The sequence below is a fragment of the Myodes glareolus genome, chromosome 12, assembly GCF_982192425.1.
Source record: "Myodes glareolus chromosome 12, mMyoGla1.1, whole genome shotgun sequence".
In the NCBI taxonomy this organism is placed as follows: domain Eukaryota; kingdom Metazoa; phylum Chordata; class Mammalia; order Rodentia; family Cricetidae; genus Myodes; species Myodes glareolus.
Window position 1 is genome coordinate 76712228 of NC_142037.1, and position 15582 is coordinate 76727809.

The 15582-nt window shown below is 39.3% G+C and overlaps 1 protein-coding gene and 1 long non-coding RNA gene across 3 annotated transcripts in view; one reads left to right on the plus strand and one right to left on the minus strand.

The window, feature by feature from the left end:
- The window catches only part of Gpc5 (glypican 5), a 1239739-nt gene that overhangs the window by 151074 nt on the left and 1073083 nt on the right, over positions 1-15582 (plus strand). The window lies entirely within an intron of this gene.
- Positions 1057-8317, minus strand: LOC125392197 (uncharacterized). The gene is made up of 3 exons (XR_015739509.1): positions 8252-8317; positions 5265-5450; positions 1057-3444 (listed from the first exon to the last, which is right to left on the minus strand). It is a non-coding gene; the product is annotated as an uncharacterized LOC125392197 (long non-coding RNA).

Genomic DNA, 15582 nt, shown 5'->3' on the forward strand with positions numbered 1-15582 from the left:
CCCTGCATTGGGCTGACAGCTATGTGCCACCATACCTGTTTTTAATGTCAGTTCTGGGCCTTGAGCTCAGTTTCTCAGACTTACTGAATAGGTGTATTACTCACTATGATGCCCCACTACCCCAAGAGTAGTTTAATGTTGCCATGTTTTTATGCTTAGAGCAATTCATAGACACCGTCTACACTCAACAGTCAACAGATGGAGATTCTACGCGAGGGTGAAGACTGGGAGGCAGTGCTTATGGAGACCTTGTGGGTCTGGTCAGCATAAGTGCTTTGTCCTTTAACTACAACAATGCTTCTCCAAGTACAGACTGTCAGAGATGAGTAGAATTAAGTGTCTTGTCTTTTGTTTAAAATACTTAAAATACTTATTGCAAACTGCAATTGTTTTTCATTTGTCTTTTTTTTTTGCAGCCATGTAAATCTTTCCCCACCAGCTATCTCAGAGTGTTATGTATAATAATGGATTTATGTCATATAGAATTAGTCATTAAGCTGATTTAATTGATGCTTATTCCTTAGCAGAAGGTGGAACGGAGGCTTTCCTTGATGATATCTTGATGATCACTTGAAAGTCCTTTATTTTAGGCCTTGAAACCTTCTGAGGAAATATTTGATTAACCAAACAGACAACAAATAGAGTGTTCCATCTTACCATATCAAGGGTGACACTAAGTGGACAGAATGAAGAGTCACAGGCTGCCTTGACATTTGGGGTCTGTCGGCTGTGAATGCCACAGCAATCTATGCTTAGGTAGGTGCTGGGTGAAGCTTAAATTTAGTTAATCCTAAATTTTTAAAATCAGATTTTGGAATTTGCTGAAATTTTCCTCTAGCAAATGGGCTGATTTATTCTCGTCACATATGCTTTCCCACATGCTGGGAGAAGAGCTTCCACCTGTCTAATGTACTTTTCCCGCCAAATGGGCAGACGATGGCAAGGTAAACAAGGGTACCTCCCTCTGTAGCAGCCAGCGGGAGCCTCATGCAGTAGGCAGACTATCATACTGTTCATGGAACAGTCTTTTGGTATGAAAAGTAAATGCAAAACACCTTTGATTTCTGTTCTATGTTGAAATTTATTCAAAAGTTTTTGGTACAAAGTAGGCTTAATTACGTAAATAAAAGTTTCATTTCCTGGTTGACTCCAAGATTTTATCTTTGGCTGCTGTTCCTGTTGTTTTGTTAATGTAGGTTAGCATTCATAGGCACCTTCTTAGACACTGGAAAGGTGCCCTCCAAAGACAAGAGAGACAGCCCACAATTGATATCTCTTAGCATCTGTATGTAATCTGGGCATGGAATTAATGAAGGATAGGTAGGCCTTTAGTCATCCTCGTGTGGAGAAATTAGAGTCAAGATAGCAGGCTTAGAGTAACAGCTAATGGTGCCTCAGAGTATTTTCTGAGTTTCTAAGTAATGAAAATTCTCAGAGAATTTTTAGTTTAACATACACTGTCCCCAAATAATACATTTATTCTAATGATTTTCACATAAGAAATTTTATATTTTTAATATTATTAAACAAATTTATCTGCTTTATATGACTTCTTAAACGAATTTTTCCTTAATGAAGTGATAAAATCAGGTAATAACTTCTCAAGTAATATGTGTGGGGTACTGGAAATAAGGTGGGACATGTAGTAAGTCCCAAGGGACTCATTAATTATTTAGTAATCATTTATGCAGTATCCATTGTGTTTTATGAGCTAGAACTGAAGTATACTAAAGAACAAGAGAAGCATGGATTTTCTCAATAGAGATGAGAAAAGATATTAACTTTACTTTTCTAAGAATGATGTGTATAATATTTTCAGCATAAAATTTGAGCTGATCTTAGGCTGTTAATGATGTTCAGGTTTTTTGCACATATGTTATTCTAGTCCCTGAGCCATAGTGTGCACTCCCACACTTGCCTCGTCCCTTGTGGGCACCTTGTGACTGCAGCTGCAGCAGGCTCTCCTTCTAATAGGGACAGGCTCTGGTTTCAGAGGGAACACACACACACACACACACACACACACACACACACACACGAAGCAACGGGCACAAGCGTGCCTATGTTCCTACATTTCCTAGGATATTTCAAGTGGCACAGAGTTACTGAGCCAGTAGAAAATGCTGTGGTTGAAGAGATGAGGGGAAAAAAAAAAAACCCTAGAAGTTAGTCATTTGAATAATACCCAGTCTTGTAAATTAAGGCTTAGAAACTCCTAAACTGTGATGGTCTAAGCTGGTTTTAGTGTGTGTTCACTCTCCTTCTTGAACATGGGTGTGGTTAGAGGCAGTTGAACTTAACCTTGCCTGGTTAGTATTTGTTAACAAGAACATAAAAATTGCTTAAGATGATTTAATTAGGATATTAATGAAGAGCCAAATTCAGTATGACAATTTTGTGGACCTGATCCACTCAGGTATATATTTTAAGTTTGGACAGTAACCCCCGCTTCCTGGGAGATGTCCCAGTGTCTTATCAGGCTGGGAAGATGTGTCTGAGGCATCTTGACTGAGTGAAATTCTCTGTGGAAAAGATGCTATCATGAAGACTCTCAGAACTTAACGGGCCATGAAGTTTGTGGCTGATGAGACAGTGAGGTTGAAGACTCTGAACGTCAGGACTGGTGGGAGGAAGCTGATGTGATCAATGGCTTCTTTTTGACAGTGCTTGAAATAAAGGAATAGAGCAGGCAACCGGAGAGAGTATGAAGTAATCAGAAACAGTCTGAGAGGTATGGATCAAAGCTGTTTGTTTGGCAACAATGTCCATTTATGGCAAGGATTTCTGTCTTGATTTGATCTTTGTTCTTCTGTGCACAAGCCCTGTGTGATAAGTGTCTGTTTTATGTGTGGGTAAAGCCCTGTGGCTGGTCAGCCTTGTGCTAGCCTTTTGAGAGTTCTAATTGACAGTTATTAGTAGGTGGTGGGCTGATCATTATCAGGAGGCTGGCTCTTCTCATACATCATGTCACCTGCTGTGTCAAAACAGTGTATGAGAGCGCGATTACAATTTAACTTTGAGCAGATGCAGAGTACCATCCAAGGATGTGCATAGCGTGGTGCTAGGTCAATTGTATAACAAGATGAATTAACTCGGTCTGCATCTACTCGGTCAGTGGTCTTTGCTGAACGTCACTAGTCTCAGCAGCGTCGCCTCATGCCACATTGTGACAAAATCCACACGTCACTTTATCAGATACTTCTGCCTTTTGCTTTGTATATTTGAAAAGCCAAAGTCAACTTAAGGTCAGAGTTAAAGTACATCTTGTTTCATCAATAAAAACATACCAAGTGAGCTGTTTTTCCATCTTCTTCCCTTCTGAATCTCTTGTCCCTCTTCTTTAACCATCTCAGCAACATTACGAGTCTACAAGCTGATAATTCTAAAATGCGAGTGGCTAAGTCCTCTTCTCCAAACTCCTTTTGCTACTCGATCTGTTGAGTCCTGCCAGGAAAACAGAAACATTCCAGTAAATGGGCATTTTACATAGAAAATACATTCTGGAAGTATGGAAAGCTGGAAAAACAGAAGTGAGAGGTTAGGTGGAAGCCAGGAGATAAATTGAGGCGTTGGGACCTGGAGACTGAGAAATGGACAAAGCAGCTGCATTGTTCCTGTTCATTCAGCTGCAAAGCAAAGAAACTACTTGAATTCCCAAAGGAGGAAAAGGCACAGATGGGTCTGAGTGTGAGGGGTGCTACTCAGAGGTGAGACAGAGGAAGAGGATGGGGGAGAAAAAGCGGAACTGAGACTCTTCCTTTGGCATAGATTGTCTCATTGTCTCCCTTCACCATTTCTTCGGTCACTCTTCTCTTCCACCTTCAGTGTTTTTAGGTGGGAGGAAGGGAGATTTTTCTACCCACGGAATGTCTTCTCCATTCTTAGGAAGAATCACAGGAAGATTCTCATATTCTTTTAGCTAAAGCAGTTGGTAGAAAATAGCAATTATATTCAATAACTTACAATGAGACATAGCCATATCTTAAAGCTGGAAATATCTCGAGTACAGTCTGAAGAGTCATGTTGTCAAAGGAATGGCAGTCTGTGGAATATCCAGGTAGAGTCAAGTGAAAATCTGTGAGGTGTTCAGGGGATGTGATAGAATCGTGGGAGTGGGATTCCTAAAATGAAAAGATGCTAACCAGTCAAAATCACACATGCACACAATACTGTTATTGCTGATATTGTTTGTGGAAAAAAAATCAGGATCCCCTACTACATATCATTACAAATATCCCTATTCTTGTTACATATTAATAACAACAGCTTATTATAAATACATTTTTATTGTTCCATATTTTTTGGTTATTTACATATTACTTTTAGAGTTCCACATATTTCTTATATATAAGCTTACATTTTTTAGAAATTTCAAGTCTCAAATAAGCTAAAATCTTTCCTAGAGCCCTCAGCTTTGTATGCTTCCATGAAACAATTTCTGCCTCTCCATTGTTTTTATTAAAAACAATATGTCAAACATAACTCATTTATTGAATATCTACTGTATCCTTGGTCATCTGTATTTTAAATGAAGCCTGCGGACTTCTTTTGTTAGTAATATTGAAAGATATGTCCTTGTTATTAACTCTTCATAGCCCCGTTATTTAGCAGAGCACTGTGACCTAGATTTAAATCATGCGAGGGCTAAATTATGTGTTGGTTTTTTTTTGTGATATGGTAGAAGACTCTATACAAATCCAGGTGGTGCAGCGTATATGCTCCTTTCTTTATGTATATCAGAGAGATCCTTAACACATTCAACTCTGGGTTTTATACCCCAGGGAAACTTTATGTGATTTATTTTCATTCATTGGCGCCTTTAGGGGATTAAAGAATTTGTAAGGGTAATGGAGGCAGAATTTTTACCAATATGGCAGGACACGTGCCCAGTATGTGAAAGGCCTGGGTTCTATCTCTATCATCACACAAAAATAACACCCTTTCCATGTCATATGCAAAACTGTAGAGATGTCACTTTAAACTGGGAATTCACTTAGGTTCATCCAGCGGAGTATTCCTATGAAACTCAGGGCTCCTTGGTACCCAAGATCACTGAGGCAGTCTTACCAGTGCCACAGCAAAGTTCACTGCCACACTGGTGCACTAAGACATGTCCAGTTTATGGCAACCACAGACGAAGTCCACACTGTTGCGAACAGCACCCCCCTCCCCGCGCAGAATGTTGCATTCTCCGTACATTCTAACAGAGGGCTGCACATCTGAGAGGGAAGAGATGTGATGAGTGAGGCTGTTTTGGAACCTACCCGCTTGCACAGTTGAATGTACACATTTGTTATGTGGACGGAGTATTTTCAGTGAGCTCTGTGTTGGGCCATTGATAGTGATTATTTTCAAGTAAATGAGCATTAGCTGGAGGGGTACTGGCCCGCATGATCATCAAGGTTTTCATTTTCTATTCAATCCTTAATGACAGTGGATTCCTCTTCATACTGTCAAAACAGCAGGAAGAAAGATTATAAAGTGTTTATAAAATACTTGCACATTTACTGAGTCCAAATTTTATTCTGAAATCCCACAGTATAAATCTCATAGAATTTCCGTAAAGCAGTAAGCAAAAGATCCATGACTGGCTTTTGCAACTTATGTGTTTATTTGATTTCAGATGGGCTGTATTTATTTACTGTATGCTTTTCTCCCACACTCCATTTTAAATGCATTCTTTAAATGTCAGAATGTCAGGTTCCTGCTGTCCCTACAGCATTGATTCTGGGTGCTGATGAGCAAAGAGACAGGTTGCTCAGGAGCAGGCGTCATTATGTTCAAATGTGACAGGACTTCTGTGGCCACACTGACATCCCATGGGCAGAACCTTAGTGAGGGAGCAGAGCTCCATATCTGAAATGTTTGTCTTCTGGTTGCTATCATTTCCCACATCACTTTGCTGTAGGATTGACTGTATCCTTTTGTTGACTTCATTTAGATCTTCAAGAACTTACTCATCTGTGAATTTAAAATTCTTATATACATATGAATATATACAAGTTCATATATACATATGAATGCATATATATGTGTGCATTCTATGCATATTTAAATATTTACACACATAGTTATTATTAACCAGGAATGCATATGACAAGTGCTATTTTTGAAGTTATAATAACAATAGTTCTCTAGGTATTTCTGCTCCTGCACCATGGTCCCCAGAGTAGAGATGGGGTCTTAGTGCTGGATGTGAGGTTCTACTTGAGAGCTTTCTGTATGGAGCTGGGTGGATGGCTTAAGTGTTGAGAAAGCTGTAATTCTGCTTCAAGTTAAAGGGTAAATTTACTCAAGAGATGGAGATACCAATTCTACTCTCCAGTAAATGAGGTTTTATAAGTGACAATTTAAGATGTGATTTTTTTTCTTTCTCTCTAGCCTGTCTGTTAGAAATTACAAGGGAGTCTGGATCTCACTGGGTGGTTATGAAAAACTTGTCAGCTTAGTTAGACTGTTCAATAATATGACGGCATTAGTTAGCTAAATTGCTTCTTTAATGAGGGCATGTGACACTGGCTTTTTAAATGATAGCCCAAGATTTTAGAGATATGTAGATTAGGAGACTCACCAAATGGGAGTTGGTAAGAGAATATGAAAATTCTCTGTCAAGCTCTTATGAAGCATATTGGCTGTGTGAATCTCTTTTAATGCCTGTAAGTGGTCAAGGCTATTAAAATGAAATGGCAACAAGGTTTTGAGCCAAGATAATGTTTACAATGATAAACATCCACACACCCATCATCATGGCCAGGTTCTCTGACATCTGTCACCACGACTAGGTTGCCTGACACCCATCACCGTGGCTGGGTTGGCTGTCACACCGTGCCCAGGCTGCCTGTTGACTGAAATCTCTGCTACCTTCCTCCACGGTGCTCTGTTTTTATTTTACTGACTACACAGCAGGAGGCTGCTGGGTCATTTATGTGGTAAGAAGTTTGCTTAGTTTGACTTTCTTGTACAATTTCCAGTTGGAGCCTGTTCCGCTTGCTTCCTCTGTACCAGTGGTCTCTGAGATCTAGTCATACCCCATGAGGTGTGTTCAAGCTGCTTGTGCTCTGCCAGGGAACACAGCAGAGACTTGCCATGCAATCCTTTCCCCTCTAACTTTCACTTTTAGTTGTATTTGTTCATAAGTTGGGAACCTTGCTGTCTCACACAGTGGTTGCAAATATTAAATAAGAGATAAATGAAGGATAAGTTTATTCAGGACACCATTTCTTCTAAGTGGTACAAGCTTCCTCACAAGACTGAAGAGAGTATGAATTGCAGATTCTCTCCTACGTTTTTGTCATATATATGAGTCTGCATAGTTCTATGAACGATGTATGAAATGTGAGTTTGTTGGACTTGACTTTTCTGAGATCTGTACTACACAGGCTGCCTCGCTGAAGCCCCCAAGCAGGATGGTGAACTTGTTGGGTCCAGGATCACACAATTATAGAGGACAGACCACCAAAGTCTATTGAACCAGAAGCAAGCTTTATTCCAGAAATTGTAGCAATGGAGGCTGGTTTTGGTCCTGCTATTATAGTAAAATCAAGCACCAGGTGTGGGTCAAAGAGCTTTTACAATCTTGAGGTCAGGTTTAAAGTCACATTGCATTTTCAGTTTTACAACTTTTGGTTATAAGACATTAGAATGTTAACTTAGAGTGTTTGTAAAAGCTGGTGACTGACACAGCCGCTTTTCACTGTCCCTGAAAGAATGCAAGACCGAGAGTAGAGTCTCATGGGGGAGCAGTTAAAAATTAAGGGAATGCAAGCAGAGGGTCTCATGGAAGCAATAATTAGAAGCTAACCTTTGTCCCCAGTACCTGCCTAGCTGGGAGACTGGGAGGCAGGAGACAATTGTTAAAAGTTTACCTCTGTACACAGTGGGTGCCAGGATGTCTGCTCTTAAGGCAGAAAGTGGTTAACAGTGTTAAAGGTTAACAGTGGCTGCCAGCTTTATTTTTTTTCAAAATGTGTTTGGGCTTACAACGTTATATTTCTATATTCCTGGACCAGACCCTTTCTTTCTATATTCTATCCCTGGACTCTTCAAGCTGAAAGGTCACCATGTCTCAATGTTCTTTTTTGTTTACTGAATTTATTTTCCTATGACTCAGTAATAAAAGCATTTTGAGAAAAATGTTGATGATTTATCATTTTTTAAAAAAGATTTATTAATTTTTACATTATACACACACACACACACACACACATTCCTGCCTGAATGTAAGCATATGTACTACATGTTTGCCTGGTACCTTCAGATTCCAGAAGAGGACATCATAGCATGGTCAGAATGGTCCATGGTTCTCTGTAAGAGCAACAAGTGATTCTAACAGGATCACTCCTCTAGCTCCAGTGATATCATCAGAATATATCCATTACTAACTTCTTCTTATTCCAATTCTTGTTAGAATCAAATATCTGAATTAGTGAACTTTGTGACTGTACAAATAGGTTAACCTGAGAATCACAATTAATTATTAATATTTGAAGTTTAGGGAACCCAAAAGAAAATGGATTGAAATATTACTAGAACAGATATTAGTTGGCCACTCCCATAAGCTTTATGTCATGATTACACTAGTTTATCTTACAGGCAAGACACCATTGTAGATCCAAGAGTTTGTAGTTGGGTTGAAATCTTGGTCAGTTTTGTATCAATGTGACACAAGCTAGAGTCATCACAGAGGGAGCCTCAGTTGCACCAACTGTAGGCAATTCCATGGGACATTTTCTTAATTATTGTTTAACGTGGGAGGGCTCAGGCAGTTGTGGGTAATTCTACCTCTCTGCTGGGCTGTTGCTTCTGTCTTCTATAAGAAAGCAGGCCGAACAAGCCTTGGGAATAAGCCAGTGAGCCTCTGCATGAACTCCTACCACTAGGTTCCTGCCATGTTGGAGTTCTGTCCTGACTTCCTTCAGTGATGCACAATGAAATGGAAGTATCAGCCAAAAGAAACCCTTTGCTCCCCAAGTAGCTTTGATCATGGTGTTTTAGCACAGATTAGTAGACCCAAATAAGACCATTGGTATTTACGTTTCTCTTTTGCATGCAGAGCACCTTCCTGTGCCAAAGGTACTAGAGCATAGGGATGAAGTCTCCTGGAGGCACCAGCTCAACTTCCCCAACGTCAATGAGCTGTGCAGGTGTCTTCAGCAATGGGGACTGATTTGACAAAAGCCCTACTCCATGAGATAGAATTCATGCATGACACTGCTCAGGTGACCAAGAACCTGAGACTTAGATAGCCCAGGGACCTAAGGAAAAGCAAAATGCTTCTGACCTTAAAAATTAATGTAGCAGTAACGTGATTCCTGATGACATTCTGCTGTTTTCATACATCAGTGCCTTGCTCAGTCACCATCTTTCTGTACCTCATGGGAACAAATAAAGAGACCCACAGCCAGACATTGTGTTTAGAATGAGAGACTGACTAAGGAACACTCAGCCTTAATAGGGTGGCTCCATCAAATCCTTCCCCTAAGGTCTCAGAGAACCATGCAGAAGAGGAGGTTTAGAGTATAAGAGCCAGAGGGAATAGAAGAAACCAAGAAAACAAGGTCCTCTGAATCAGCATGTTCAGAGCACATGTGAACTCTGAGAGACTGTGGCAGCAGGCACAGGGAGTGTGCAGGTCTGTAGGTGGTATATTATAGCTTCCAGTTCATTGTTTATAATGTGATTCCTGGGTGTGTGAACAAGCAGGACTCTTTCTTGTGCCTTCTCTTTGGACCCTTTTACAAAGTGCTATTATATTATTAAAAAAGAAATATCACCAAAGTTATAAGTTGAATTATCTAATACACTTGGAAAAACGAGCACACAAGTCTGTGGCATTAATCTCTGAATAAACAAATTTGTAAGGGGGTGTAGGTTACATCAAATGATACTGCATAAAGCCTGTGAAAGACAGCTTCCTTTCTGTGACCTTTCAGTGTTGATTGTTAAGCTATTATGGAGTTGAATACCCTGGCGATTAATTCTTTCATTGCGCTGTCTTAATTTTATAGAATTAGAACTCCAGTGAACTATTTAAAGATAGCCCTTCTTCATGCTAAACAAATCAAGACTCAGTAAAATGAGTAGGAATAGTAGCTATTAGGCTTAGAGACAGAAGAAAAGAAATGCCTTCCAATACTTTCTACAAAGGAATCTCTAGGGCTGATGATAATAACTATTTGGGGCCTTCTAAGTTATATAGGTCTTAAATAAATATACTAAAGAAAAGAAAGTAAAGAAATAGACATGACTAGTTATCAGTAAAATGATGATTCCATACTAAAGTTTGAATTTCACATGTTTTGTATCACAAAATAGTCCTCTGAATTTTTTCTCTTAGCTCAACTATTAAGAAACATAAAGCTCACTCTTGTTTTAGAGTCCACATAAAACCATAATGGCAAGCATTGGCTCGTGGTCTTTGTTTTGTTCTTCCCTGTTTAAGATGTTTTAGAGCATTAGCCTCCATTAATTAAGTAAACCTAAAAAAATTGTACATTTAGGTGAGTTTAAAAATACAGTTTAGCAACCAGTTTATAAAGTAGATAACTACAGCTAGAGAGACATTGGGTACAAGGGTTTTGGCCATGGAGCCTTAGATGACCATGAGTAAGGAAGTGTGTATCACATGAGTTCATTCAGAAGTTCATGCTTCCTATTCCAGGTCTATGTCCATACCCATGGACAATTCTGTATACAAGTGATTCTTGCTGAATCCTTAGACTAGTTCAGTTAAGACAGGTCCTTGTCTCTGATATTGGTCTGATTAGACAGAATCTGCTGTGGGATAATGCTCTGGTACCCTGTGAAAATTGTAACTTGTATTGGTTTAATAAAATGCTGATTGTCCAATAGCCAGACAGGAACTATAGATGGGGTGACCAGACTAGAAGAATTCTGGGAATAGGAAAGGCTCAGTCAGGAGTTGGCACTCAGGCACAGAGGAAACAAGATGAAAATGCTGCACTGAGAAAAGGTACCAAACAATGTGGCTAAACATAGATAAGAATTATAGGTTAAATTGAGCTATAAGAGCTAGTTAATAACAAGCCTGAGCTAATAGGTCAAGCAGTTTATAATTAATATAAGCCTCTGTGTGTTTCTTTGGGACTTAACGATTGCAGAACCAGGTGGGACAGAAACTTCTGTCTACAAGGGTCAGGTCAGGTTTGATCACCGTCCATCTCAGTCTACTCAGGTAAATACAGCTGAGTACCTGTGATGCTCTCAGATGAGGCATGTGGGTAGTTACCAGGCTGCTCCGGGAGTGAGGGCTTGGATGCTCAGACAACAGTCATTCTTGACTTTCTCTAGCCTATCAGAATTTGCCTTTGTCTGATACAAATAAGAGTTATTCTTCATATTTACTTTTCATTTCTGGAAAAAGACTTTAATTAGCTCCATGGGTCTTTGTGAAAGTATCATTTTCCCCAACAAATGATCCAGGCATGTGATAAGGGATGCTACAATTTAATATATATTGTATATATCTCAAATACATATATTAGGAATTAATGGACATTATTACTTCAATATGTACAACATATACAATACAGTCATAAGTGGACATTACTACTTCAATATATACAATGGTCACACATATAATATATATATATTTCGAACATATATTAGAAATTAATGGACACTATTACTTCAATATATACAATACATACATAAATGGGGACATTACTACTTTAATATATGCAATGGCCATATATAATATATAGAATGCATTATATATCTCTAATATATATCTTTCATATACCTAATATATTTTTATATATATTAGAGAGAGATGGATATGTACATATATACCTTTATGAATGTTTTGGTTTAGGATTTTGATTCTATCCTCATTTATAGTCTTTAGGAATTATTATAAAAGTCTTTAAATGTGAATTGGGTCAATGAACATGGAAAAATGAGAAAAAAGATTTAAGTTAAAACTGAAGCCAGAGAGCTAACCAACTGCACGGGAACCACTGACTGCGCACAAGCATTGTACTTGTCCTGAAATATTTGCGTTATTTGGACAGAACTCAGCTTTGGTGCATACCAGCTACAGATTCTTGAGATGGGGAGAACAGGGCATGACTTGTCATGTCTGTGCCCTCACGTTTGGTTGCTATATTCCTTACCAACAGGAGGGATTACAGGTCAGCAGTCGTCTTTCCCATGCAGCGTCACCCCGTCCCTTGTGACCCCCCACCACCAGCACATGTTGTGGCAATGGGAACTGTGCTTTTCTGCTGTCGCCTGGGTTCTGCTAACATGTCTGTGCTGTTGCCAGAGTTCTGTTAACTTGTCTATGCTGAAGTAGCTCTTTTCATTTATTGAAATAATCTTTTTTTATTTTGCATACAATCCCAGGTCCCTCTCCCTCCACTCCTTCTGCTCCCTGCACCTTTCCCCAACCCCAACCCCAACCCCTATCCAGTCCCCAGAGAGGGTAAGGCTTCTCTTGAGGAATCAACAGAGTGTGTCTGAGACAGGACCACTGAGGCAGGACCAAGACCCTCCCCCCTTATATACAGGTTGAGCAAGGTGTCTGTTCACAGGAAATGGGCTCCAAAAAAGACAGTTCAAGCACAAGGAATAAATCTTGGCCCCACAATAAGTGGTCCCACAAACTGCCCAAGACACACAACTGTCACCCACATTCAGAGGGCCTATTTCGGTTCTATACAGGTTCCCCAACTGTCAGTCTAGCGTCAGTAAGCTCCCACTAACACATGTCAGCTGTTTCTGTGGGTTTCCCCATCATGGTCTTGACTCCTTTGCTCTTATTATTGCTCCTCTCTTTTTGACTAAACTCCAGGAGCTCAGCCAAGTGCTTAGCTGTGGATCTCTGCATTTGCTTCCATCAATTACTGGATGAAGGTTCTATGATGACAATTAAGGTCGTCATCAATTTGATTACAGGGGAAGGCCAGTTCAGGCACCATCTCCATTATTGCTTTAGACTCTTAACTGGATGTCAACACGTAGAAGAATGCAAATAGATTCATATTTATCGCCAGTTTCAAAACTCAAGTCCGAATAGATCAAAAACCTCAATATAAATTCAATCCCACTGAACCTCATAGAGGAGAAAATTGGAAGTACCCTTGAACACATGAGCACAGGAGACTACTTACTAAATATAACACCAGTATCACAGACACTGAGAGCAACAATTAATATATGAGACCTCCTGAAACCGAGAAGCTTTTGTAAAGCAAAGGACATGGCATTTAAGAGAAAACAGCAACCTGCAAATTGGGAAAAGATCTGACACTGGGAGGATCTCAAAAATATATAAAGAACTCTAGTAAGTTAATATCAAAATAATAAATAATTCAATTAAAAAATGGGGTTCTGATCTAAACAGAGAATTTTCAACAGAGGAATCTCAAATGGCCAAAGACTACTTAAGAAACTGTTCAACATCTTTAGCTCTCAGGGAAATGCACATCAAATAACTGTGATACTGTCCTGCACCTGTAAGAATAGAAAACACTGATTTCTATTCTCTCCAGTTTATGCTGGAGAGCTAGCTCGTAGGGAAGACAACACTAAAATTCTCTCATTTCTGCTGCTAACTTTCCCCTTATCCAAAGTTTATAACTTTTGCCTCTTGGCATCTCCTCTTTTCCCATTCTCACATACAAATACTCTGGTGCTGAGACAAATACTACCTTTGCCTTTGTATGTGAAGAGGTAGTGATAATTATTCATGTTTAAGTACGGAAAGTCTGTTCATTGTACCGGATACCTTGTAACTCCAAAACAAAAAGTAGATTTTGTAGAGGAAAACACAGTAATTTTGGAGAAAGAGAAAAGAAAAAGTCTGGTTATCAAATAGCTGTCTCATATATTCTCTGTGAGCTGTGACAAGGTACTTACCATTTCTATTCTCCGTAAGTGCTAATGACCAAGAAAGCCAGGAAAAGGACTCTTATTCCAGACCCGTAGACAAGAGTCTCAGCGGCACAATACCGTAGGACAATGACCAGATGTCCTGTGTTCCCACCACTCTGGTGTTGAAGCTACTCCTCTGTCCCGAGCTCCACAGCCGTGGAAAGCAAGGAGTGGTCATTTGCAGAGAGAACTGAGTGCAGAGCATGGTTACAGATCCTGAAAGTAACAACTGGAGCTGAGTGACACGAGGTGGAGAGCACAGTCTGTTCGAGCTCGGATTCTTGGCGTAGCAATTCCGCTGCATACTAATTTAAAGCAAATTAGGTGAAAACAAACCACTACCCCAAAATGTCCCTAGAATTTATAGAAAAAAATAAAACAGTAGATGACGGCAGAATGAAGAGGGTGAGAATAGACTCAGTAGCTGGGAAGAAGCGTGAGAGCAAGGAAAACCCAAACAGCAAAAAGTGTTAACGATGATGAAGACAGAAAATTTCAGAAGCAGCCTGAGGATATTTCACATGTGAGCGCTAGGACTTAAACTAAAACAAGTTTGGATGGAAATGAGCCAATAAATATGTTTTTTAAAATTGAGCTCTACTTTTTTCTCTGCTCCCCTCCCTGCCTCCCCCTCCCATTCAACCCTCCCCCAAGGTCCCCATGCTCCCAATTTACTCAGGAGATCTTGTCTTCTTCTACTTCCCATGTAGATTAGATCTTGTAAGTCTCTCTTAGGGTCCTCATTGTTGTCTAAGTTCTCTGGGATTGTGGTTTATAGGCTGGTTTTCTTTGCTTTATGTTTAAAAACTACTTATGAGTGAGTACATGTGATAATTGTCTTTCTGGGTCTGGGTTACCTTACACAAAAATAATGTTTTCTATCTCCATCCATATGCTTTTAAACAAAGAACTTCTCAGATTAGAGATGTGAGTATATATGGATTTAAAATGTCCCTGTGTGCTAGGCACTTACCTTAGTAAGTCCTGCTAGAATTTATGAACTGTAAGGAGTAAAAGGATAAAAGGAGAAATCCAGGGTTGTGATTAAATATACTTTATAAAAATAAAAGAATCAAGGAAGTTGTTCTTTGTGTTTGCAATATTGACATTTGCAAAAGTTTGAAGGGCAGCCATTGCTTATTGAGACAGAAGCACCACAGTATGAATCCAAGGCCCAGCTGGAATCTAGGCATTTGTTCAGCTAGTAGTGTGTACAATATGGCATGCCAAGTGTTCAATGATCTAGATATTCTATTATCTGTATATCTAAGGGAGTTTGTTTCTTGAAAATAAACTTAGCAAAGTAATTATCTGCTCAGAAACTCCAAGGTGGAGGAAAAGAATGTGAGAGCAAATAGCAGCACCAATTTGGTGTACCTCAATGTCTGTGGACCTACCAGTCTGTCTGTCTTTTGTTTCTAAGTGGGCACTAATCATGTACAATATTATTACTATCAAACAGATCCAATAGAAGTGTAATTTAATATATCGAGGAATTATTTGGATGATTTCAATAAACATAAAATATGAATAAAAATCTATACTTTCAATAAGCTATATTCCTTTAGACAGTCATGAAATATGAAATATTCCTAGTTAGTTGTATTCCTGACTGTAAAAGAAAAGAGTAAAATCACTTTAAAAAAGTAAAATTTACTTGGGTGATGGTGGCACTTGCCCTTCATC